Raw genomic sequence first — 26,310 nt, forward strand, 5'->3', positions numbered from 1 at the left:
CTATTAGAAGGGGCAGCCTTACGCTAAACACGCCGTATGGAAACGACGTAAATTGCGTACGCAGGGCTCGCGCAACATTGTGAATCGGTGTTAGTATGCAATTTGCATACTATACACTGAGCACAATGGGAGCGCCCCCTAGCGGTCATCGCAAGAATGCAGCCTAAGATATGTGTGGCATAAGAGCCTTATGCCACGCAGATATTAGGCTGCAGTCTGCGTTACGATGTCCTGAATCAGGAGCACTCGTAACGCCGGAGCAAGTGCGCAATTGCGCTGTGTAACCTATGGTTACACAGGCGCAATTGCTTCTTGAATCTGGGCCAGTGTCTGAACCCATTTTTTTCCATTAAAAAAAAAGCCTCTAAACTCAACTGCCTAGAAACAACCCTGTGTACATGTACTGATGAGATAACATACCTCTGGCCAAATGCGGTACTGTACACCACAGAGGCTTGAATTCTGCTTGTTTTGTGAGACAACGCTTGCTAACCGAGTCAGAATAAAAAAAAAAACAAATAGCTCATATTGCGAAACGCTCGTTAACTGCATTACTCGCAATCCGAGGTATTACTGTAACCTGATGCAAATCAACACAACATATAAAAAAACATGCAAGTGGGACAGATCCCGAACAGTATATTTATATTACCTCTCTGTAATAGCACTGCAGATTCAAGGCTTGTGTATGTCACTTCTTATTCCGCTTTTACTCTGTATTCACTATGGAACTACTGGAGCAGTTCAAGCCACACTTGCAAAGGCTGTGTTCATACTATAGTTGTAATGGGGTGCTAAGATGACTCCCTACTCACCCATCTACCTTAGTTTGGCCCCCCCATAGAGTGATCCGTCCGTTTTAATCCCTAAACGCTTGCACCATTGTGCTGCAACTGTATGTTTTGCACGCAGGTGGTATGTGGCCCCATTCACAGCTTACAAAACGCGTCAGATGGATACTGTTTGACACGCCACAGCACAATGCACAATGACACGCCAAGTGTGTACCCCTGTATGGCTGCCTTTGCAGCTTGGAGAGGGCAGTTGGCTGGGGCAATAAAAACAACTCAACAGACTATTTTTACCGCCTCCCCAACCACAAGTGCAAGCTAAGCTCAAAAGACAAGTCTTAAAGCATGCACTGAGCCACAGAGGGCAATGCATTGTGGCACAGCAGCCCCAAGGGTGACTCCAAACCTGTAATCCTGATGCTGCCGGTCACTTGTTCTTCTCTTGTGGTGCTCATCTCTGTGTCGTTGGTGTCAGTCTGAGGAGGACTGCTTTGCCATCTATGTAAGTGGGTTGAAGTAGGGGAGCTGGGAGGTGGGCTCTGTGGGTTGTATGAACCTAAAGGGATCAAGAGGGCTCTCAGGGAGGAAGGGTGGCTGATGGGCTCTATTGCCGCGTACACAAGATCGGATTTTTCATCAGAAAAACCTTGGATGGTTTTTCCGACGGAAATTCCACTCAAGCTTGGCTTGCATACACACGGTCACACCAAATTCTGATCTGCAAGAACGCGGTGACGTACAACACTACGACGAGCAGAGAAAAAGTTCAATGCTTCCGAGCATGTGTCGACTTGATTCTGAGCATGTGTGGGTTTTTGCGCGTCAGAAAAGCATACAGACGATCGGTTTTTCTGATAGGATTTATTTCCATCTGAAAAATTGTGAACCTGCTATCAAACTTTTGCTGCCGGGAATTCCGACAGCAAAAGTCAGATGGAGCATACACACGATCGGAATTTCCGATGAAAAGCTCCCATCGGAATTCCGAACGTGTGTATAAGGGAGAGGGAAGCTAAAGCCTCGTACACATGATAGGTTAACCAGAGGACAACGGTCTGAAGGACCCTTGTCCTAGGTTAACCGATGAAGCTGACTGATGATCCGTCGTGCCTACACACCATAGGTTAAATAACCGATCGTGTCAGAACGCGGTGACGTAAAACACAACGACGTGCTGAAAAAAACGAAGTTCAGTGCTTCCAAGCATGCGTCGACTTGATTCTGAGCATGCGTGGATTTTTAACCGATGGTTGTGCCTACTAACGATCGGTTTTGACCTATCGGTTACCAATCCATAGGTTAATTTTAAAGCAAGTTGGCTTTTTTTAACTTATGGGTAAATAACCTATGGGGCCCACACATGATCGGTTTTGACCAATGAAAATGGTCCTTCAGACCGTTGTCCTCTGGTTGACCTATCGTGTGTACGAGGCCTAAGGGGCTCTTGGAGGGTTCAGAGGATTAGGGGGAAGGTCTAGGGCTGAGTTTCCCCCCCACCCTTCTATGTGGCTAACACATTTCAAAGGGAATAAAAGGGGCTCTAATAAAGAGGGGATTCCCCTTGAAATGCATTAGAAACATTGGACTTGGATGGTTTCAAGTCCCATGCTGTTGATTAAGTGCTGCAGATATAGCGGTTGTGGCTTTGAATTCACTGATACGCATGTTAACCTAAACTTTTTGTGAATATAATATTTGCTCTTATGAATTAATAGATGGTATATGAAGGTGATGCACTAGGCTGGTGCTCCCTATTTTTGTTTTTCTTTATGAAATCTTTATGTTCCCTGCAGTTGGGCTGCAAGGCATTGATAAAGACGATATGTCCACCAATGAGGCTAACAGACTTTGCTGCATCTTTTTTTTTTTACAGTTGCCCGGCATTGGACAAGTATATTTACACAAAATCAGACTGTACAGGCCAAATTCTCAAGGATGCTTTATATGGTGGCGTGGGAGCAGCCTTTGGTGTCTTGGTCGTCATCATTTGCACTGGACTAGTACTATTCTTCCTGTACAGATCTAAAACGTCAAAGAAGGACAGGTGAGACCAAAAGCAAGATATAGTCCATCTACTCTGTGGTTCTTCCTGCAAACAATATCTGTATAAACAGCATGTGTCCCCATATAACATAAAAGCCTAACTTCAGATTTTTTTTAGATTTGGATAGAGTAGGGTGAAATTTAATCTAGGGTAGGGTACCCATTTCTATCTGTGAACCCATTCCGGACATCAAAAACAGGGCTGTCCGGAATGGGTTCACAGATAGAAATGGGTACCCTACCCTAGATTAAATTTCACCCTACTCTATCCAAATCTAAATGAAATCTGAAGTTATGCTTTTATGTTATATGGGGACACATGCAGTGTCACCAGAACAAGAAGGCAAAAAAAAACCTCAAATGTTCTTACACTTCCTCATTTTTTGGGATGAGTTTGGAGTTTGTATGAACTTTGGGGTTGAGGAGGCTTGAAAAAGCTCAAATGCAGGTCAAAGAGAGATCAACTGCAGGTCAACTGCATCTGTCAATTATTTCTGAATAATCTCCGAAGTGTCTTAAACTGATGTCATCGACACAAGTCCAATACTGGTTGACACAGGCCCTAGTTGTGAATTCCTTTAGAACAGGGCCTTCTTAATAGCATCATTGGCCCCTGGGCAAAGTAGTGCTCTGGGGCCCATATAATGATGACAATTGCAGGCAAACAGACATTAAGTAGGTAGGAAGCAGATTGCCTCCCCTTTGCATCTATCACTCTCAGTGCCATCATGGGGCCCCCAAATTCAGGGCACCGTGGGCTCAAGGACCAGCTGCTTTGGGGAAAGTTCAGGGGCCCCCCATGCAGCTGAGGCCCCTGGGCAGTATCCAGGTTTGCCCTCTCATTAAGACAGCCCTGCTTTAGCAGGAGATGTTTGTCATCTGATGGACCTTTAAAGGGGTTAAGTTGAGTGGCTATGGGTATCTGTAAGAAGCTGCTAGACCAGGGGTGTCCAAACTTTTTTCAAAGAGGGCCACATTTGATAAAGTGAACATGCTCGAGGGCCGACCATTTTCCCTATCATTCTTTGAACCATTAAAATTCGGTCTAAGTGTGTTCGTTCGAGCACTAATACACTGCCCAACAAGAAATCTCTTGCCTTTGTGGCTGTGTGTAAAGAGATTAGCTCAGGCGTGTTATTTGGATATACCGTATTTATTGTCGTATAACACACGCCTTCACTTTAAGAGGGAAGTTTCAGGAAAAAAACTTACATTTTTACAAGATCTGTGAAGCAGATCCCCAGTCCATCGAAAATCCCCCCCCCGTTACAGACCCCACTCCATCACAAATCCCCAGTCCATCACAGATCCCCAGTCCATCCCCAGTCCATCACAGATCTGTGATGGACTGGGGATCTGTCATAAGCTTGGGGAATCTGTCATGGACTGGGGATCTGTGATGAACTGGGGAATCCATCACAGAATTCCCCAGTGCATCACAGATCCCCAGTCCATCACAGATCCCCAGTCCATCACAGAATTCCCCAGTCCATCACAGATCCCCAGTCCATCCCCAGTCTATGACAGATCCCCAGTCCATCCCCAGTCTATGACAGATCCCCAGTCCATCCCCAGTCTATGACAGATCCCCAGTCCATCACAGATCCCCAGTCCATTCCCAGTCCATCACAGAATTCCCCAGTCCATCACAGAATTCCCCAGTCCATCACAGAATTCCCAAGTCCATCACAGAATTCCCCAGTCCATCACAGAATTCCCAAGTCCATCACAGAATTCCCCAGTCCATCACAGAATTCCCCAGTTCATCACAGAATTCCCCAGTCCATCACAGAACTCCCCAGTCCATCACAGAACTCCCCAGTTCATCACAGAATCCCCCAGTCCATCGCAGAATCCCCCAGTCCATCGCAGAATTCCCCAGTCCATCACAGAATTCCCCAGTCCATCACAGAATTCCTCAGTCCATCACAGAATTCCCCAGTCCATCACAGAATTCCCCAGTCCATCACAGATCCCCAGTCCATCACAGAATTCCAATCCATCCCAGATCCCCAGTCCATCACAAATCCCCCCCCATTGCAGAGCCCACTTCATAGACCCCACTACATCTCAGACTCCCTCCCCATTACAGACTCCCTCCCCATTACAGACTCCCTCCATCACAGTCCTCCCTCGATATTGGAGTCAGACTGTCCCTTTCATCAACACAGCATTCCCCCTCACCACACTGCACTAACTTAATCACACAAGCCTGGAAGCACGCATGGCAGGTCCAGAGAAAGGGGGCGGGACTTTTCAAGTTAAAGGCGGGTGATTGGTTGCTGGGACCGTCCCACTGTCTAGCAACCAATCACCTGCTTTGTAACTTGAAAGATCCTGCACTTTGTCTGGACATGCAGGGCTTCCAGGCTTGTGTGAAAAAGGTGTGTGGGGAGGGGGAGGAAGGGGGAGTGATGCAATGATTTAGGAGAGACCTGCCGCGCCTCCCATGTAATAAATTATGTTAGAGGTGTGCAGGATTCAGCCCGCAATGCACCATTTAGTGATACAAGTTATATATCTTTTGTGACCTCAGTGCTGGGAGATCGTTGGGGGCCACAAAAGATATATATATCCAGACAACCAGGCGGGCCGTTCAAAACCGGAACGCGGGCCGCGATTGGCCCGTGGGCCGGACTTTGGACATGCCTGTGCTAGACCATAGAGGGGAAATATCTCACAACATAGAAAGCAACACTGATCAGGTTTTTAGGGCCCATAGATTATTGTTGCACCAAGGTAGCACTGAAGGCTCAGTATGAGCTATGTACAGTACATAACTCTGCATGTTGTAGGATATGGGTATGCCCATCTGTGTGTGTAGAGTAGATAAGTAAATTGTGTGCCCAGAGGCGGCTCTAGGCTTTGTGAGGCCTTAGGAAAAATTTAGACATGGGGCCCCACTCACGCCCTTTGCAGGGGTTAATAAAGAACCCAGAGGCGGAGAATCTTACTGCTGCTGCTGGTGTGGGATGTGTTCTGCGCCAATCACATGGGATAAATAGGAGAGGAGGTTCAGCCGGGATTGGCACAGTACACATCCCACCCACACAAGCAGCAACGGTAATAAGATGCTTCACCTCAAAATTCTTCATTAGCCCCTGAAATAAAAAATTGGGGTGGGGTGGAGATGGGTAATGTGAGTGAAAAACATGGGGTAGGGAAGAAGGAGGAGAGGGTAAAAAGGGGGGAGTGGGTAGGAGATGAGGGATGGGTAGAGGAGAACTGGAATGAAACTGGGGGATCCTGGTCTGTATAGGGATTGAGGGATGGAGAGAGAGGGAGGAAAGAAGATCGAGAGATGGAGAAGGAAAGATAGAAAGAAAGAAAGGAAAGAAAGAAGAATTGAGGGAGAAAGAAAGAAAACATAGAGAGGGAGGGAGAAACAAAGAAAAAAGGAGAGAGGGATGGAGGTAGGGAGAAATCTCTCTGATGGGACACTATTAACTACTGTACCCTTAAGCCTGGTACACACAATCAGATTTTCCGCGGACAAAGCGTAGGACTTTTGTCTGAAGGGCGTTGACCAGGAATTTGTCTTGCATACAAATGGCACACAATTGTTGGCCAACAAACACAAAACTATGTGCAACTTCTGCTAATGTGTTATGGTTAGCATTGCTTCTGAGCATGCGTGTTTGTACTTTGGAGTTTTGTCCGATGGACTTGTGTACATACGATCGGATAATCCATCAACACAGTGAGTGAGTGAGTGAGTGAATAACTTGTATAGCGCTACAAATGCGAACTGAATCGCATCAAGGCGCTTGGCATCCATTCCTTCTATTTAGCCTTCAGAATAGGTAGGTCTTGAGTTTTTTCCTGAAGGCCCGGTGATTCTCTTCCGTTTGGATATTAGTTGGTAATGTGTTCCACAGTCGCGGTCCTTGGACTGCAAATCCTCGTTCTCCTTTAGTCTTGTAGTGGGCCTTGGGGATTTGTAGTAGATTTTGGTTAGTTGATTGTGATATTTTTGGGGTTGTGATATTTTATTTTATTTTCTCACATAAATATTGAGGGGCGATTCCATGTACACATTTGTGTGTCAGGCAAAGGGCCTTGAATGTGACTCGATCCTTTACGGCCAGCCAGTGGAGTGACCTCAGGGAGGGGTAATTGATTCCCAGTTTTTTTTCCTGTTGCCAGTCGTGCCGCTGTGTTCTGAACGACTTGTAGACGGGCAATCTGGTATTTTGGAAGTCTGAGGTAAAGGGAGTTTGCCTATGAGAGCTGTCTTAACTGGTCCGACACAAGTCGGTCCGACTTTGAAACTACTCCCTGTACTACTTTGGTCCTACTTTGATCCTACATCAGCCCATTGAATATCATTAAAGTAGGATCAAAGTAGGAGCCTTGTCCTAACCATCCGACTTTTGACATCCGACTTGTGATTACAGCAGCAGTAAAAGGAATTTATCTCACTCTGGGATTGTTTTGATTGGTCAAAGAACAAGTCAGACTATCACAAAGTCGGATCAAAGTAGTATCCTGTTCATGAAAGTAGGATGGATGTAGGACCAATGTAGGATCAATGTAGGACCAATGTAGCAGAGCAAAGTAGGATCAAAGTAGTGTAGTAGTGTGAACCCAGCCTGAGGAGGTATGTTTCAGGCTGGGTTCACACTACTACACTACTTTCATCCTACTTTGCTCTGCTACATTGGTCCTACATTTATAAATGATATTGGGTCTGAGATCAAAAGTAACATTTCTGTCTTTGCAGATGACACCAAGCTATGCAGTGGAATAACGTCCTTACAGGATGTCTCCAATTTACAAGCCGACCTCAATGCTCTGTCTGATTGGGCGACTAAGTGGCAGATGAGGTTTAATGTAGATAAATGTAAAGTTATGCACTTGGGGGCTAAGAATATGCATGCATCATACATACTAGGGGGAGTACAACTGGGGGGGTCTGTAGTGGAGAAGGATCTGGGGGTTTTAGTTGATCATAAGCTCAATAATGGCATGCAATGCCAAGCTGCGGTTTCCAAAGCGAGCAAAGTCCTTTCTTGTATTAAGAGAGGTATGGACTCCAGAGACAGAGATATAATTTTGCCCCTGTACAAATCATTAGTAAGACCTCATCTGGAATATGCAGTTCAGTTTTGGGCACCAGTTCTTAAAAAGGATATAGGAGAACTGGAGAAAGTGCAGAGAAGAGCAACCAAACTGATAAGAGGCATGGAGGAGCTCAGCTATGAGGAAAGATTAGAGGAACTAAATTTATTCACTCTTGAGAAGAGGAGAATAAGGGGGGATATGATCAACATGTACAAATATATAAGAGGTCCATACAGTGAACTTGGTGTTGAGTTATTCACTTTACGGTCATCACTGAGGACAAGGGGGCACTCTTTACGTCTAGAGGAAAAGAGATTTCACCTCCAAATACGGAAAGGTTTTTTCACAGTAAGAGCTGTGAAAATGTGGAACAGACTCCCTCCAGAGGTGGTTCTGGCCAGCTCAGTAGATTGCTTTAAGAAAGGTCTGGATTCTTTCCTAAATGTACAGAATATAACTGAGTACTAAGATTTGTAGGTATAGTTGATCCAGGGTAAATCCGATTGCCTCTCGGGGGATCAGGAAGGAATTTTTTCCCCTGCTGTAGCAAATTGGATCATGCTACGCTGGGGTTTTTTGCCTTCCTCTGGATCAACTGTGGGTATGGAGTTGGGTGTATAGGATTTTACTGTGTTTTTTTTATTTTGTTTTTTGTGGTTGAACTGGATGGACTTGTGTCTTTTTTCAACCTGACTAACTATGTAACTATGTAACTATGTACATTTATCCTACATTGGTCCTACATCCATCCTACTTTCATGAACAGGATACTACTTTGGTCCGACTTCAATGATATTCAATGGGCCTGAAGTAGGATCAATGTAGGACCAAAAGTAGTACAGGGAGCATTTTCAAAGTCGGACCGACTTGTGTAGGACGCTACAAGATGCTCTCATAGGGAAACATTGAACACAGAGCAAAGTAGGATGAAAGTAGTGTAGTAGTGTGAACCCAGCCTCAGCTGGACTTCTGTGCATCTCTCCAATGGGGAAACAGACATAAAAAAAAAGTAGAGCAGTGGACGGTGTCAGTAAGGAAGAGATTGATGTCAGTGGTTTATTTTTATAATTTTTTTTATAATTTTCTATTTTTTACAATTTTATTTAATAATAATATATTATTATTTATTTTTTATAACAGCGTTTTTTTAAAATGTTTCTATTTTTTACAATTGTATTTAATAATATATTATTATTGTTTATTTTTTATCATAACTTTTTTTAACAATTTTTCAATTTTTTTACAATTTCATTTAATAATAATAATATATTATTATATTATTATTATTATTATTATTTTTTTATATATATATATATATATATATATATATATATATATATATATATATATATATATACCGTATTTATCGTGCTATAACGCGCCCCGGCGTATAGCGCGCACCCCCGAACTTGAAGGAAAATTCCTGAAAAAAAAATACTTACAGTTTGGATGCCCCTCGTCGGTGTCTTGCCCGTCGTCCATCGCGTCCTGCCCGTTGTCCATCACGTCCATCGACGGCCTCGTCCGGTCCAGCGTCCTTCTGCGGCCATCGTGGTGTCCTCCCCGCTCGATCCTCGCTTACCGCACTGTTTGAACCACTGCACCGACATATACCGAGCGCAGTACACGTATAGTCGGGCAGGCTCGGCTCCTCTCGCGTAAAGGACGTACAGGACGCACAGGACGTGACCGCGAGAGGAGCCGAGCCTGCCCGACTATACCCGAGTGTACTGCGCTCGGTATATGCCGGCGCAGTAGTTCAAACACAGCGCGGAAAGCGCGTATTGGCGTATATGGCGCACGCACGATTTTGTTCCCTGTTCTATCTAAACCTGATTTAAGTTTGAAGTAAAGGTTGGTCTAAAAATTGGACTGTTTGAAAGTAAGGTCCCATAGCTATTATAGCTAAATTTACTATTTGTTATACCGATTATAAAGGGTTCCTATTATTCATTTATATTAAAAAAACATAATGTATTTTACAAAATTTGTTCTGTTAATATAAACTTTTGTAATAATCTGTAAATCCTTTTGTTATTAGAGAGGCAATCCTGAATGACACTGACCAGTGGTTCGATGAAGACAAAGATGATAAATGGAGTAACAACATTTCCATAAATGATTCAAATCAAGGCGAGCAAGGTATGTGGAACAGCCTCAACTTCTACTATAGTGGCATAGGAACAGGAGAGGTATTGGTCATATTGTCCTCCCATACTGCTACTTCCTGACATTTGAGAGCTGGAATTGTAGTTAACTAGTTTGTCTGCACACATTCAGGAATCATATATTCTAATATCAAAACATAGAAAAGTGATGGCAGAAAAAAGACCAAGAGGTCCGTTGAGTCTGCCCGTTTGTTTAATTGTATTGGATTTCTCCATAAATCCTTGTATCACAGATGGGAGGACATTTGTGATTGTGATATACAGTACGTATACATTTGCTGGGGTATGCAGGTTCTGCTGTCCTTAAAAGAGCAAAGGAGGGGTCATGTTCTTTAACCACTTTGTTGCTAAAGGACCAGGCCTCTTTTTGCGATTCGGCACTGCGTCGCTTTAACTGACAATTGCGTGGTCGTGCGGCGTGGCTCCCAAACAAAATTGACGTCCTTTTTTCCCCACAAATAGAGCTTTCTTTTGGTGGTATTTGATCACCTCTGCGGTTTTAATTTTTTGTGCTATAAACAAAAATAGAGCGACAATTTTGAAAATAATGCAATATTTTTTACTTTTTGCTATAATAAATATCCCCAAAAATATATATAAAAAAAAACATTTTGACACTATTTTGGGACCATTGTAATTTTTACAGCGATCAGTGCTATAAAAATGTACTGATTACTGTGAAAATGACACTGGCAGTGAAGGGGTTAACATGTAGGGAGCGCTGAAGGGGTTAAGTGTGCCCTAAGGAAGTGATTCTTACTGTGTGGGGGCGTGGCTTGGCGTGTGATGTCACTGATCGTCATTCCCTATGACAGGGAACAGGCAATCAGTGACAGTCTGACTAGGAAGCAAGGGGAGAGGTTTGTTTACACTTACCTCTCCCTGTTCTTCAGCTCTGTGACCTGATCGCGGGACACCGGCGGCGACCGATCCGCAGGTCCCGCTGGGGCGGTCACGGAGTACCCGATCGGGTCGCGAGCGCGTACGACCCACGGCTGCGCATATTAAAGGGGACGTACCTGTACACCAATATACGCAGCTGTGCCATTCTGCCGATGTACATCGGCGTGCGCCAGTCGGCAAGCGGTTAAAGCCAAATTTTTATTTTGCTTTGAGTAGAGTACTCTTGCCAGATTTTTCCAGATGTCTTGTCAGGGAGCTTCATTTAATGGAAATCCCTTGCTAACCCAGAAGACATAGCATGAAGTAAGAGAAGCCCTCTCCAAAATAAAGGGTTGTTCCCTCTTAAAACAGTTGCCACCAGAATCAGTTTACCTATTGAAAGATTTCCTTCACCTCACATTGATGTGAAAAGTCTAAAATATTGGACATCCCTTCATTTTTCATCCTGGTGACGAAGGTCACCATGAAAATATAGAAGTGTGAATCTCGGCAGAGGGGACACAAACAGCAATATAACATAGGCCCAGGTTCACGTAGCACTTACGCCGACGTATCTCGAGATACGCCGTGTAAAGTGTAAATGTGCGCCGTCGTATCTGTGCGCCGTGCCCACAGAACTAGATACGCATGAAAATAGGCTTCCTACGGCCGACGTAAGTTTCCTACGTGTAGGGTGCATATTTACGCTGGCCACAAGGGGCACTGCCATTGATTTACGATTCTAATATGCAAATGAGTGAGATACGTCGATTTACGAACGTACTTGTGCCCGGCGCATTAACATACGCGGTTAACGTAAGGCTTACGTCCGGCCTATAGTTATTCCCCATCTATGAGGCGCAACACATGCAAAGGTATGGACCAGGGAACAGCCGTCGTATTTTACGTCGTTTACGTAGTATTACGTGAATAGGGCTGGACGTAGGTTACGGTCACATCGTAGGCATTGATTCGACGTATCTTAGGGAGTATTTCCGACGTTATTCTGAGCATGCGCACTGGGTTGCGTCCACGGGACGGCGCATGCGTCATTCGTTCGGCCCATCATTTGCATGGGGTCACACTTCATTTAAATGGATCACGCCCACTTCCACCTACTTTGAATTAGGCCGGCTTACGCCTACGAATTTACGTTACGCCGGCGCAACATTGGGAGCATTTGATTTGTGAATTACATGCTTGCCTCTCTGCGTTGCGTCGGCGTAGCGTAAAAGTGATACGCCACGGCGGCATATATATGGGCCGATGTATGTGAATATGGGCCATAGACAGGAACGTCCACATTCTACCCAAAAGAAAAAATAAAGGTTTTGGCATTGCATACACTTAACTCTCATCTCTGAATAAGAAGAGACAACCATGGGTTTGGAAAACTTTAAAATAATTTAGGTATATATTTCTATAACCTAATGTGAATTTTGACTTTGAATCCCGAGGGGCAGCACAGTTAGATTGTACAGTAACGAATTCGAGGACAACTGGCAAATATAGATTTACTAATTTCTTGGTTGTACCTTATTATCAAACAGGCTCTTCCCGAGAGAACTTTAGACCAGCCTTGGAAAAAGTCAACACACAAATTGAGGTATGAAGACAACTCTTAACTTTTTATTTTTTTATCAAGAATGAAGCTATATACTGTAAATATTTGGTTCGTTCTTTCACAAAAAAATGTAAACTCACTAAAAAACCGCTGCTCTGTTCATAGATGGCATACTATAGCTTATATGAATGAAACAGTATCTCTGAATGGAGGGGGCAGAGATATAAATCATCCACCTGTCCTTACCCGCAAACACTGAGTTTGGACTTTTTATTCCAACCCCTTTATTGCTTCTGAACAATTTAAACAGAATTGACCCAAGGGCAGACCAAAAGGCAGCAAAGTTCTTGATTTGGGTTTGCATACCTTTAAGCTCTATCACTGCACTCTGCCAGGACACCAACTATTATCGTATATACTCAAGTACAAGCCGACCCGAATATAAGCCGAGGCACCTAATTTTACCACAAAAAAAATGGGAAAACGTATTGACTCAAGTTTAAGCCTAGGGTGTCCATCTGCATGCCTCTCTGTGCCCATGCCTCACTGTGCCCATGCCTCACTGTGCCCATGCCTCACTGTGCCCATGCCTCACTGTGTCCATGCCTCACTGTGCCCATGTCTCACTGTGCCCATGACTAGACTGACGTTTAACATGGGAGTCTATGGAAGGGGTGCCCAGGTGTGAAAAATTGGTGCTCTCCAGCCGTAGGTGCCCCAGACAACAAATTTTGCACACTTGAAGAGGAGAAATGGGGCTACATGTATGCCAAGCTCTGGGTCCAGGGACCTTACGACTGGCCGGTACCAGGTCCCCAAATCACTGGAGAAATTACCATTTAACATGGGAGTCTATGGAAGGGGTGCCCGGCTTTGAAAAATCGGTGCTCCCCGGCTGTAGTTCCCCCGGATAACAAACTTTGCACACTTGTAGAGGAAGAGTGGGGCTACATGTGTGCCAAGTTTGGTCCCAACCGGTACCGGGTCCCTAAAGTCCAGGAGATCAGGCGCAAAGGTGACTCACAAAAAAATGTGCCGAAATACTCGGCTTATACTCGAGAATATACAGTACCTTTCAGAACCTTTACTGGCCATTAAGACACTCACATTCGAAAGCTGAATTATATGAATAACCAGTGGAATGAGCTTACTCTCTACTTGGAGAGAAATCTAGGTCCTATGCACAGGCCTAGGATCCAAGGTCCTCCATTATATTAGTTTATACACTTTAATGAGTCAAGCTGGAAGCTAATAAAAATGTAGCTGTAAGCATATTAACTGTTTAACCACCTAAGGACCGAGCCTTTTTTTCATACTTGTTGTTTTCAAGTTAAAATATATTTTTTTGCAAAATAAATCACTTAGAATCCCTAAACCTTATATAATTTTTGCTCTAACACTATAGAGAATAAAAGGGCGGTCTTTGCAATACTTTCTGTCACACCGTATTTACGCAGCCATCTTACAAGCGCACTTTTTTGGGGAAAAAATACTTTTTTTTTAAATTAAAAACTAAAACAGTAAAGCTAGCCCAATTTTTTTTATATTGTGAAAGATAATGTTAAGCCAAGTAAATTGATACCCAACATGTCACGCTTCAAAATTGCGCCCGCCCGTGGAATGGCGACAAACTTTTAGACTTACAAATTTACATAGACAATGTTTAAAAAGGTCTACAGGTTACCTAGGAGGTCTAGGGTTATAATTATTGCTCTCGCTCCAACGATTGCAGCGATGCCTCACATGTGTGGTTTGAACACCATTTTCATATGCGGGTGCTACTCACGTATGTGTTCGCTTCTGTACACATGCTCGTTGAGACGGAGACACTGTAAAGTTTTTTTTTTTATTATATTATTTTTTTTATTATTTTTTTTGACACTGCCTTTTAAAAAAAAAAAATTGGGTCACTTTTATTCCTATTACAAGGAATGTAAACATCACTTGTAATAGAAAAAAAGCATGACAGGACCTCTTAAATATGGGATCTGGGGTCAAAAAGACTTCAGATATCATATTATCATATTTACACTAAAATGCAATAAAAAAATAATAATAATCTGCCACGGAGACCACTTTTATCTCAAAGTGAAACGCATGGCTTTGCCGAAAATACCAGGCTTAAGGTAGCTAGCTGCTACCATAACCCCGGTATTTAGTGTCAAAATACCGACACACGGGTACGTTGTTTTGCGTGAAGTGAGAAAAAGATTTATGTAAGTTTTAGGGCTACAAGGGTGAAGCATTCTGTGCTTTCAAGAAATCTAACCACTTTCTGCTTTCATCACATTAGCAGAAGCAGCTAAATTTTTCGGTAGCAAAGAGAATAAATCATAAGTGTAGCTTTATGCCGCATACTCACGATCAGAATTTCCGACAAAAAAAATTCAATGTGAGCTTGTTGTCGGCAAATCTGACCGTGTGTATGCTCCGACCGTGTGTATTTCCGACAACAAATGTTTGAGAGCTGGTTCTCAATTTTTCCGACAACAAAAGTTCTTGTCGGAAATTCCGATCACCTGTATGCAATTCCAACGCACAAAAATCCTACGCATGCTCGGAATCAATTTGGCGCATGTTAGGAATCATTGAACTTCGTTTTTCTCGGCTTGTTGTAGTGTTGTACGTGACCGCGTTCTTGACGTTCAGAATTTAAGACAACATTTGTGTGACCGTTTTTATGCAAGACAAGTTTGAACCAACATTCCGTCTGAAAAAAATCCACGGTTTTTGTTGTCGGAAATTCCGATTGTGTGTACGCGGCATTAGACTAAAGACCCGTACACACGATCAGATATTCCGACAACAATTGTGTGATGGATGTGTTTTGTCGGATAATCTGACCGTCTGTATGCTCCATCGAGCAATTGCTGTTGGAATTTCCGACAACAAATGTTGGATGGTCATGCTCTCAAATTGTCCGACAACAAATGTGTTAATTCGGATTACCTGATCGTGTGTACACAAATCGGTCGGACTAAAATCCAAAGTACAAACATGCATGCTCCGAACCAATGCTAACCATAAGATAACATTGGCAGAAGTTGGCCAAAGGGTGGCACTAAAGAGCATAAAAACTATGTAGTTTTGTGAATGTTGGCTGAAAAAGTTCTGCCATCTGTATGCAGAACAAGTTCACGGCCAACGCCCTTTCGAACAAAATTCCACAGATTTGTCGGATGGAAATCCGATCGTGTGTATGAGGCTTAACTGGCACATTTTGTGTTTTTCGAAAATATTGTCCTATGAAATTTAAATTTTTCTTCAACTTTCTTATCTAGGTGAGGATACAAAGACCCCAGATATCCTTAGCTTGATCCATTCCTAAAACAATCAGTCCAACAGATGAAGAGAAGAACTTCTGAAGATTTTCACACCATTGTGAACTCCAAGTGCAATAAGAAATTATCCCCAGTAAAAGTGCCAACATTTTGGCTATGAATGAACTTTTGGAAGAAAAAGACCTTTCAGAAGCTTTAAGTGGACACATTAATCCAACAGTTTGGGTGAAACATGGAAGAACAACTGAGCTACAGAACTGGATTTATCTGTATGAGAAGGATAAAGAAATCATGGCTCCCAGAACTATGACACCCTATGTCAATATTTTAATAAAATGTATTGCCCTCATGGAGGAAGAATGCTGTCTAATTGTATGTATTTGTTACATTTTAGCTGTACAGATCAGCAATTGATAAAAATAATATATGGTTCCATGTGTTTTAGACTATAAAGAGTCTGACTCTTCATAGTATCTTCTACACCCCCATCACCCATATAAGTCTCTTGCTAAAATCGGCCACAAATGTCAACAAGTGAACACAAAAAAAAATGAAAAAAAAAAAAAATCTAACCCTGCAGCCCTGGGCACAGGCCCATAATTATCTCTGGGTTAAACACAGCCCTGGACAAGGATCTAATTAAAGCGGAAGTAAACCCATCGATTTAACAGTTTCAAAAAGCAGTTACATTTCCGGCATGCCGGGATTGCTAACTGTCCCATTAGTTGTGCTCTCAACCAAACGGTCAAACCATCCAATGGCTGGTGTCATAACTGATCACATGTGCAGCACCATGGCAGTTGAAGATTAAACATAGGCCAAGATGGCAACTTCCTTTGTTGAAAATGATAGGTGGGTTTACTTACACTTTAATTCTGACATCAACATAGATCATAACGAAAATCAGGGAGGTCATTTAACTATATACAATATACAAACACTTGTTATTGATAGTGATGGAAAGTCTCCCCAATGGAGACATAAAAAAAAAAGAAAAAAGAAAAAGAAAAGTGGTTGTTACTTCTGACCATGTTCTATTTCTGAATATGCTTACTTGTCCTGGTTAAGACTGTCCCCCCCCCCCTTCATTTCTTGTGCTGGTTACCTAAGACTGGATTCACACTAAAGCCTCGTACACACGCTCGGTTTACTCGGCAAGAACCAGCAAGAAAACTGCTGGCAGAGCTTTCTTGTCGAGTATACCGAGCCTGTGTATGAGGCTTTCATACCTGGTCGCCGTGAGTGTGTATACATACCTGGTCGCCGTGGAAACCCGCGCATGCTCGAAATGTCTTTTACACATGTGCGGTAGCTTCCTAGGCATAGGTAGGGTGAAGCAAGATGGCGGCGACGGAATCGAATGTGACTAGCGCATGCTCGTCGTACGCGATTATGTCACCGCGTTTCTGCCTTTTAAGAGAACCGCGGTTCTTTTGAAAGGAGAGTCTGTACACTTGGGCGGCAAGAGATTCTTGCCAAGAATCTCGTCAGGAAAAACAACGTTTTTTCCTGACGAGATTCTGGCCCGTGTGTACGAAGCTTTATGCATTTTTAGTGCTTTTTGCATTTTGCAGATTTGCACTACGGTCCATTTACATGGTTTCCTATGGAACATGTTCTGTAGTGCAAATCTGCAAAATGCAAAAATCACAAAAAATGCCATAGGTGTGAATCCAGCCTTAGGAGACGAAGTGAGGGAACATTTTGCCAGTGGAGTCATGAACAGAAATTAAAATCTAGAAGGAATTATAACTCTAACCTACTAAAAACAATATGTTATTTGATGTACAGGCTTTTTATGGTTATTTATTCAAATGTGATTTCCTGTTTTTTATTTTTTTTAAATGCTTATATTATATGTTTTTATACTAGTAGTATTCATAAATACATCTAATGATTGCTTATAGTAAAAGCAATAATGTATTGAAAGCTGATCTTCTATATTCTCCAGGACTTTCAGATTTAAGATATTTTGCTATTTATTAAAACAAAGTTTCTGAAATATTATCCTTATATTATACACGTGGGAAGTTATTGAAAGTATGATGTTTTTGTGTCTATGTATGTATCTATGTATTATTATATATAAACGATTTTATTTTTATATATAAAATGCAATAGCTTATAAAGTATTATTTATAAAAGTAAAGATATTTACGTTATAAATTCTAATTATATTAATATTATTGCAAAATTCCAGTTAATAAACTGTTATATTTTTCTGGTACTGTTAATCATTTAAATTTTTGGGTATCCTTAGTTTCCTTCAAGTAACTTTAAAATATTTTTAAAGGTATGTCATCCCGATACCGTTGTTTAGAGCGGGCGATCGGCTATCCAAACATAACAACCGATGCGGCTAAAAGCCGCTCGGTTGTTATGCCGGAGGAGCGGGAGGGGACATCTCCCGCCGCCTTTCGCCGCTCTGACCGGGCCTCCCGTCCCACCGGGAGACCCGATCCTAGATCCGCCGCCTTCTGTGTCCAGGTTGGAGACTGACACTAAGCCGTAAGCGGCTTTGATTCAGGCTTCCGCATTGAAACCACGGAAGCGGCGTCATGACGTCACTTCCGGGTTTCTCTGCTGCCAATGGCGCTGGATTTAAAAAAGTACACAGTATTCAGAATCGCCGTTTTCGGCGATCTGAATACTTTGAAGTGCAAAGGAGGGCTCGGAGGTCTTTTAGACCCCCGATCCCTCCATAAAGAGTACCTGTCACCACCTATTGCTGTCACAAGGGATGTTTACATTCCTTGTGACAGCAATAAAAGTGATCAAAATGTAAAAAAATAAAAAAACACAATTTAATATTATAAAAAAAAAAAAAAAATAAGAAAACAAGAAAAAAAATGTTTTAAAGGGTGAACCTCCTTAATCGCGCGATTAATCGTGAGTTAACTATGACATTAATGCGATTAATCGCGATTAAAAATTGTAATCGCTTGACAGCACTAATATATATATATATATATATATATATATATATATATATATATATATATATATATATATATATACATATACACACACAGTGGGTACTGAAAGTATTCAGACCACCTTCCTTAAATGTTTCACTCTTTGTTATATTGCAGCAATTTGCTATAATCATTTAAGTTCGGTTTTTTCCCCATTAATGTACACACAGCACCCCATATTGACAGAAAAACACAGAATTGTTGACATTTTTGCAGATTTATTAAAAAAGAAAAACTGAAATATCACATGGTCCTAAGTATTCAGACCCTTTTCTCAGTATTTAGTAGAAGCACCATTTGATCTAATACAGCCATGAGTCTTTTTTTAGGACAGATGCAACAAGTTTTTCACACCTGTATTTGGGGATCCTCTGCCATTCCTCCTTGCAGATCCTCTCCAGATCTTTCAGGTTGGATGGTAAACATTGGTGGACGGCCATTTTTAGATCTCTCCAGAGATGCTCAATTGGGTTTAAGTCAGGGCTCTGGCTGGGCCATTCAAGAACAGTTGTGAAGTCACTCCTTTGTTATTTTAGCTTTGTGCTTAGGGTCATTGTCTGGTTGGAAGGTAAACCTTCAGCCCAGTCTGAGGTCCTGAGCACTCTGGAGAAGGTTTTTGTCCAGGATATCCCTGTACTTGGGCGGATTCATCTTTCCCTCGATTGCAACCAGTCGAGGGAGTGACGGTGATGGTTGACTTTCTACAACTTTCTCCCATCTTCCGACTGCATCTCTGGAGCTCAGCCACAGTGATCTTTGGGTTCTTCTTTACCTCTCTCACCAAGGCTCTTCTCCCCCGATAGCTCAGTTTGGCCAGACGCCCAGCTCTAGGAATGGTTCTGGTTGTCCCAAACATCTTCCATTTAAGGATTATGGAGGCCACTGTGCTCTTAAGAACCTTAAAGCGGTGGTTCACCCTCAGTGACACGATTTTACCATCGAGACAGGCATTGTAGCGCGAGCTACAGTATGCCTGTCCCGATTTTTTTACCCCTGTACTCACTGTGTACTCGTACATTATAGATTTCGGCTCCCGCGGGGAATGGGCGTGCCTATGGAGAGGGAGGATGATTGACGGCCGGCCCTGGCACGTCACTCTCCCCGAAGACAGCCGGAGTAGGTCTCGGCTCTTCACGGCGCCTGCGCACAGGCTATGCGCAGGCGCCGTGAAGAGCCAAGCCCATTTCGGCTATTTCCGGAGAAGCGTGACGCGCCAGAGCCGGCCGTCAATCATCCTCCGTCTCCATAGGCACGCCCATTCCCCGAGGGGAGTCGGTATCTTCGATGTACGAGTACACGGTGAGTACGGGGATAAAAACATCGGGACAGGCATACTGTAGCTCGCGCTACAATGCCTGATTTTATGGTAGAAGAAAACACATTTTTTTTTTTGGGGTTTATAGGGTGAACCCCCGCTTTAAGTGCAGCAGAATTTTTTTGTAATGTAACCTTGGCCAGATGTGTGCCTTGCCACAATTCTGTCTCTTCGCTCTTCAGGCTGTTCCTTTGACCTCATGATTCTCATTTGCTCTGACATGCACTGTGAGCTGTAAGGTCTTATATAGACAGGTGTGTGGCTTTCCTAATCAAGTCCAATCAGTATAATCAAACACAACTGGACTCAAATGAAGGTGTAGAACCATCTCAAGGATGATCAGAAGAAATAGAAAGCACCTGAGTTATATATGAGTGTCACAGCAAAGGGTCTGAATACTTAGGACCATGTGATATTTCAGTTTTTCTTTTTTTAATAAATCTGCAAAAATTTCAATTAGATAGATAGATATTGAGTTGGCCCACCCATTTCAGCTTTTGCATTTGCAAAATACATTTGTGGGGTCAGGCACTGATGTGGACAAGAGGGCCTTTCTTGCATTCTACACTTATCCATTTATTCCAAAGGTGTTCTATCGGGTTGAGGTCAGGACTCTGTGCAGGCCAGTCACGTTCCTCCACCCCAAACTCGCTCATCTATGTCTTTATGGACCTTGCTTTGTGTACTGGTGTGTAGTCATGTTGGAACAGGAAGGGGCGATCCCTAAACTGTTCCTACAAAGTTGATGGCATGAAAATGTCTTGGTTTCAGTAAGGGCTCTTTCACACGGGACGGACCCGTGAACCTCCGCTTGCTCAGTGGTGATCGTTCCTTTGATCCCCGCTGAGCCGGCGGGTGACAGGGAAGTCCTCGCACACTGTGCAGGGACCGCCCTGTCAGATCTCCGCTTTCCCCTATGGGGGGATGAACACAGACCGATCGGTTTTTGGAACGATGGTGTGTACGCACATCAGACCATCAGGCCACTTCAGCGGTGAACCGATGGAAATGGCCCGTCGGACCATTCTCGTCGGTTTGGAGCGACCGTGTGTACGCGGCCTTACAGATCACTTTGACCTGCAGGAAAGCCTACATTAAGGCCGCGTACACACGGTCATTCCAAACCGATGAGAATGGTCCGACGGGCCATTTCCATCGGTTCACCGCTGAAGTGGCCTGATGGTCTGATGTGCGTACACACCATCGTTCCAAAAACTGATCAGGTCAGAATGCGGTGACGTCAAACACACGACGTGCTGAATAAAACTAAGTTCAATGCTTCCAAGCATGCGTCAACTTGATTCTGAGCATGCGTGGGTTTTGAACCGATGCTTTCTGTACTAACCATCGGTTTGGACCGATCGGGCAGCGGGCCATTGGTTCGATTTTAAAGCATGTTTTAAAATGTTTGACCGAAGGACAACAGACCGATGGGCTATACACACGGTCGGTTTGGACCGATGAAACTGAACCTCGGTCCATTCTCATCGGTTTTGTCCAACCGTGTGTACGCGGCCTAAGGCTTACCTGTAGGTCCAGGAAATATCTCCTTAACCTACACAGTTAAGGAGATATTTCCAAGAAAGACAGCACTGATGTCTACGACGCATGCGCCGTAGACAACGGCGCGCAGGCGCACTGAGCGTGCATACTAGCTCATTATGCCTTTGTCTTGGAGGTTTTTTTTTTTTTTTTTTTAAAGAGAGGGTTTACTTCCTCTTTAAATAACTACCACAGCGCTAAACAGCGCTGTGATAATTAATTGAGAACTACAAGCCAACAACCGTTACGGCACTGCGTCACTTTGCACAGTCATGTGACGCTGTACACAAAAAAAATGTATGTCCTTTATTTTCCCACAAATAGAGCTTTCTCTTGGTGGTATTTGATCACCTCTGCAGTTTTTATTTTTTGCACTATAAACAAAAAAGACAGACAATTTTGAAAAATAATTAACTTTCTGCTATACAACACATTCAAAAAAAGTAAAAAAATCTAATTTCTTCATCAATTTAGGCCAATATGTATTCTGCTACATATTTTTGGTAATACAAATCCCAATAAGCGTATATTTGATTTTTTTTTTAGCGGGACTGCGACATTGCGGCGAACAAATCTGACCTAAGTGACATTTTTTGGGGACCAGTGACACCAATACAGTGATCAGTGCTAAAAAAAAATGAACTGATCAATGTATAAATGTCACTGGCAAGGAAAGGGTTAACACTAGGGGGTGATTAAGGGGTTAAATGTGTTCCCTGGGTGTGTTTTAACTGTGTGGAGGATGGACAACATAGAGATTGCTGTTCCTGATCACTAGGAACAGCTGATCTCTTTCTCGTCCCCTGTCAGAAAGGGAACTTACCTTGTTTACATTGTCAGATCCCCATTCTGACTCTCTGTACCATGATCGCTGGTGGCTGGCGGATATCGAGTCCGCCGGACCCACGCGTGAACTCCCCCGGAGGACGCACACGCGCCCACACTATCTCATGCACAGACAAGCTGCTTTGCCGCAGTATATCTGTATATACGTGGTTAATGGCATCCCAGGCTTAGTCCATAGGGTTCAATATTAAGTTGGCCTATCATTCGCAGCTATAATAAGGTGTTCTATCGGGTTGAGATCAGGCCAGTCAAGTTCCTCCACTATATACTATATATAAAATAAATATTCCACCCAACCGTGATAATCACTGGTCAAATAAAATACTAACAGCCCTTAACTTGAAAACACCACGTTTAAGGAATGATATGCATCCATATCCTGTAAACAATAGAATATACAATTCACCCACTTTACCTAGAAAGATAGGGCCAGATCCACAAAAGGGTTACGACGGCGTATCTCCTGATACGCCGTCGTATCCCTGTTTCTATCTATGCGGGTGATTCATAGAATCAGTTACGCATAGATATCCCTAAGATCCGACAGGTGTAATTGTTTTACACTGTCGGATCTTAGGATGCAGTGCCACCGCCGCCGCTGGGGGCATTTCTCGTCGTAAACCAGCGTCGGGTATGCAAATTAGCACTTACGGAGATCCACAAAGGTTTTTCCCTTCGTTAAGTCGCCATAAGTGTTAGTTTGCCGTCGAAAAGATAGGGCTGCTTTTACAAAGTGTAAAGTTAGTACACCATGTAAAAGTATACCCGTCTTTCCCGCGTCGTTGTCAAATTTTTTTAAAATTTTTTTTTTCCCGCCGCATCTCTTTTTTACCCGTCGCGATTCACAAAACTCGGCGCAACATAACGCAAAGCACGTCGGGAAAATAGCGTCGGGAGCATGCGCAGTACGTCCGGTGCAGGAGTGCGCCTAATTTAAATGGGACTCGCCCCATTTGAATTGGCCCGCCTTGCGCCGGACTGATTTAGGATACACCGCCGCAAATTTCCAGGTAAGTGCTTTGTGGATCGGGCACTAACTTGGGCAATTTGCGGCGGTGTAACTTAAATCACAAAAGTTACGTTGCGCCCGCTGGTTGTGGATCTGGCCCTAAAAGCTTAATTATACCCCTAAGATGAAACCAAACAGAAAAAAAATAAAAGATTGAAAAATCAATCAATCAAATCTGGATGCAACCCACTACTCCATCTATCTGAGTGTGGTAAGTTCCGCATTCCCAATTCACTGTTGTAGTTTCACCCAAGAAGTTCATATAAACTAGGAACAAACAACATTCTTACATAAATCCCAGTGACTATGGATGCTGGATAATAGATGCACACTTCTGTCACTGATCCCACTCGGTAGTCTCCCTTTGGTGGTCTACTCACCAAACAGCAACTTGTATGCAGCCTGATATAATCTCTCTGATTGCAGCCGTCTGTCCCTCTCGGGGTATGAGTTTGTTGTTGTTCAGTGGGTTAGTGCATGCAGCAATGCGATCATATGAAAAAAGCAATGGGGAGCTCCATATAGTGTAATTCAATTTAATATGAAAAGCCCAAACCCCCCCTATACAAAATGTGCTTACAATATAAAAATAGTCATAGAGCATGTCACATAAAGGAATATGTCTTTTCTCACTTGTGCCAAGCAAACGGTGTCCCAAATGCTGCCATGAGTCCCGGGACATCGTACGCCTGAATGGACCGATGAGTCGCGCGGTCACGCCCTGACGCTTTTCGCGATTGGCTCATGTATTCAAAGAGCGTGGTCACACTACACGACTCAACTATTAAATAGCCCCACACGAGAGGCAGCGCCCACCTGCGTCATCATGGCAGCAGTTGCGTCCTCCCGTGCTCTGAGCCCTCAGCCTGAATATACACAATAGCCTCTCACTTATAAGTCCATCAAGAGGCATCCACCCCTAGTGGCTTAACTAAGTAACACCTCTGTCTGCCGCAACACCACCATGTGTTACCACAGTGATATTGTTTTGACATAAACAAGTGCGAGGCACAAAACATTGCTGATAACATAAAAGACGGCCTCATTTACTAATACTCTCTTTATAAGGCACAGAGATATCAGACAATTCAGCATGTCATATTATTTAAAACGACCATAACTTTATTCTGAACTTGTGCACTGATCAGCTTACTTAGGAAGCAGCATGCACCGTTCGGAATCTGTATTGATCAACCTATTAAATATGCACTCATGGTCTGATACCAAATTCAGATGATCAAAATTGCTATCATCATATAAAATACATCATATAACATACATAAGTGATGAATATGAAAATCAAATAAACATCACTAATTAAAATGTTAATAATAATAATAATAATAATAATAATAATAATAATAATAATAATAATAAAATAATTAGGTGAAAGGATTAGGTGAAAAAATTAGGAATTGTTCCACAGAGACCACCTGGAAATGATACCTTAACATTAGAAAGCTGATACTTGGACCATTTACTCCTAAAATTCAACTACTCATGCCAAGCCAATACCCTTTTATGTGTAATGGTTATTGTATGTAGCGGGGTCATACTATCATGGACTATTGATAGCCTGAATCTCCACCAGAGTCTAGTTACATTTGTACATACGTGTTTATATTTCTTTAAAAACAATGCATTGTGGGATCAGAAGTACCAGGAGATATGGACTCCATTGACATTTAGTAGGAACAGACTATACTTCCCACAATGCCCTGCCTTCTTTAAGCACATGACACCTCCACACAACCTTATGGGGGAGGTTACTTAAAGGCAATGAGGAGCTGACTTCGCTCTCTCAGGACCTGCATCTTCTCCTCTACGGAGCTGTGGAGAGCGCCAGAGCCGAGCTGTTAGGCCTGAAGCCTGGGCCTGGATCCACCGGAGGACCAACCATCCGGAGGGAAGCAAGACCAAGAGTGTCCTGCTCGTGTTCCCGGAGGCCGGAGAAGCTCGCCAGCTGACGATCGTAGCAGTGGAGAGTCCGATACCGGAGACCATGTGTTGCGGAGCAGTGACTGATTGGCACGTCTTTGTGAAGGACTCAGGCAGTCCGGGCCTGCTCGGGTGAGAGGGCACATGCCCAAGTTTCAATATCACCTCAGCTTATAACTTAACGTTACTCCATAAACCGGGAGCCACGTGTTGATCTCTGACTGAATCAGAGAGGCCTAACATGTTAAGAGTTATACCAGCAGAGTTGGCTGACGCTGACTGGAGATCGGTTCATCAGCATTGGTGTTCATCATACCCTTTTTTACTGTGTTTATTCCCTTCTTTACCTTTTGGATTACAATTTAAAAGTGCACCAACGGTTGCAACATAGACTTCGTCCTTAGGAGACATTCGGGAGCTCTTTTAGTCAGGTTTGGCAAAGGTTTTTTCCTGTATTAGCTGTTCTGCAGAACTGCCCGCTAGGGGGAGCTCACGAGCATAGACTGCCTATAATAACTTAAAGGGGTGGTTCCCCCTAAAACACATTTCTAACAATACATTCGTAAGACCCGTTACACTGCGGGTAGGCTGGCATTTTTTTTTTTTTTTTTTAGTACATACCTCGATCTCAGCGTTTCGTCCCTTGGCGGTGGGCGTTCCTAGTTGATTGACGTTCCTCAGATGGACACATACGTGACGTCACGACTTTCCGAAAGAAGCCGAACGTCGCTGCGCAGGCGCCGTATAGAGCCGACTCTATACGGCGCCTGCGCAATGACGTTCGGCTTCTGTCGGAAAGTCGTGACGCGCAGTATGCGCCCGTCAAAAGAAACGTCAATCAACTAGGAACGCCCACCGCCAAGGGACGAAACGCCGAGATCGAAGTATGTAC

At 43.3% G+C, this 26,310-nt stretch overlaps 1 long non-coding RNA gene across 1 annotated transcript; it reads left to right on the plus strand.

The window, feature by feature from the left end:
- The first annotated feature begins 2,671 nt into the window (after window positions 1-2,671).
- On the plus strand, window positions 2,672-16,204 carry LOC120933469. Its single transcript, XR_005748097.1, has 4 exons — window positions 2,672-2,835; window positions 9,940-10,040; window positions 12,499-12,554; window positions 15,794-16,204. It is a non-coding gene; the product is annotated as an uncharacterized LOC120933469 (long non-coding RNA).
- Window positions 16,205-26,310: the final 10,106 nt, after the last annotated feature.

Source organism: Rana temporaria, chromosome 3 (genome assembly GCF_905171775.1).
Source record: "Rana temporaria chromosome 3, aRanTem1.1, whole genome shotgun sequence".
NCBI lineage: Eukaryota > Metazoa > Chordata > Amphibia > Anura > Ranidae > Rana > Rana temporaria.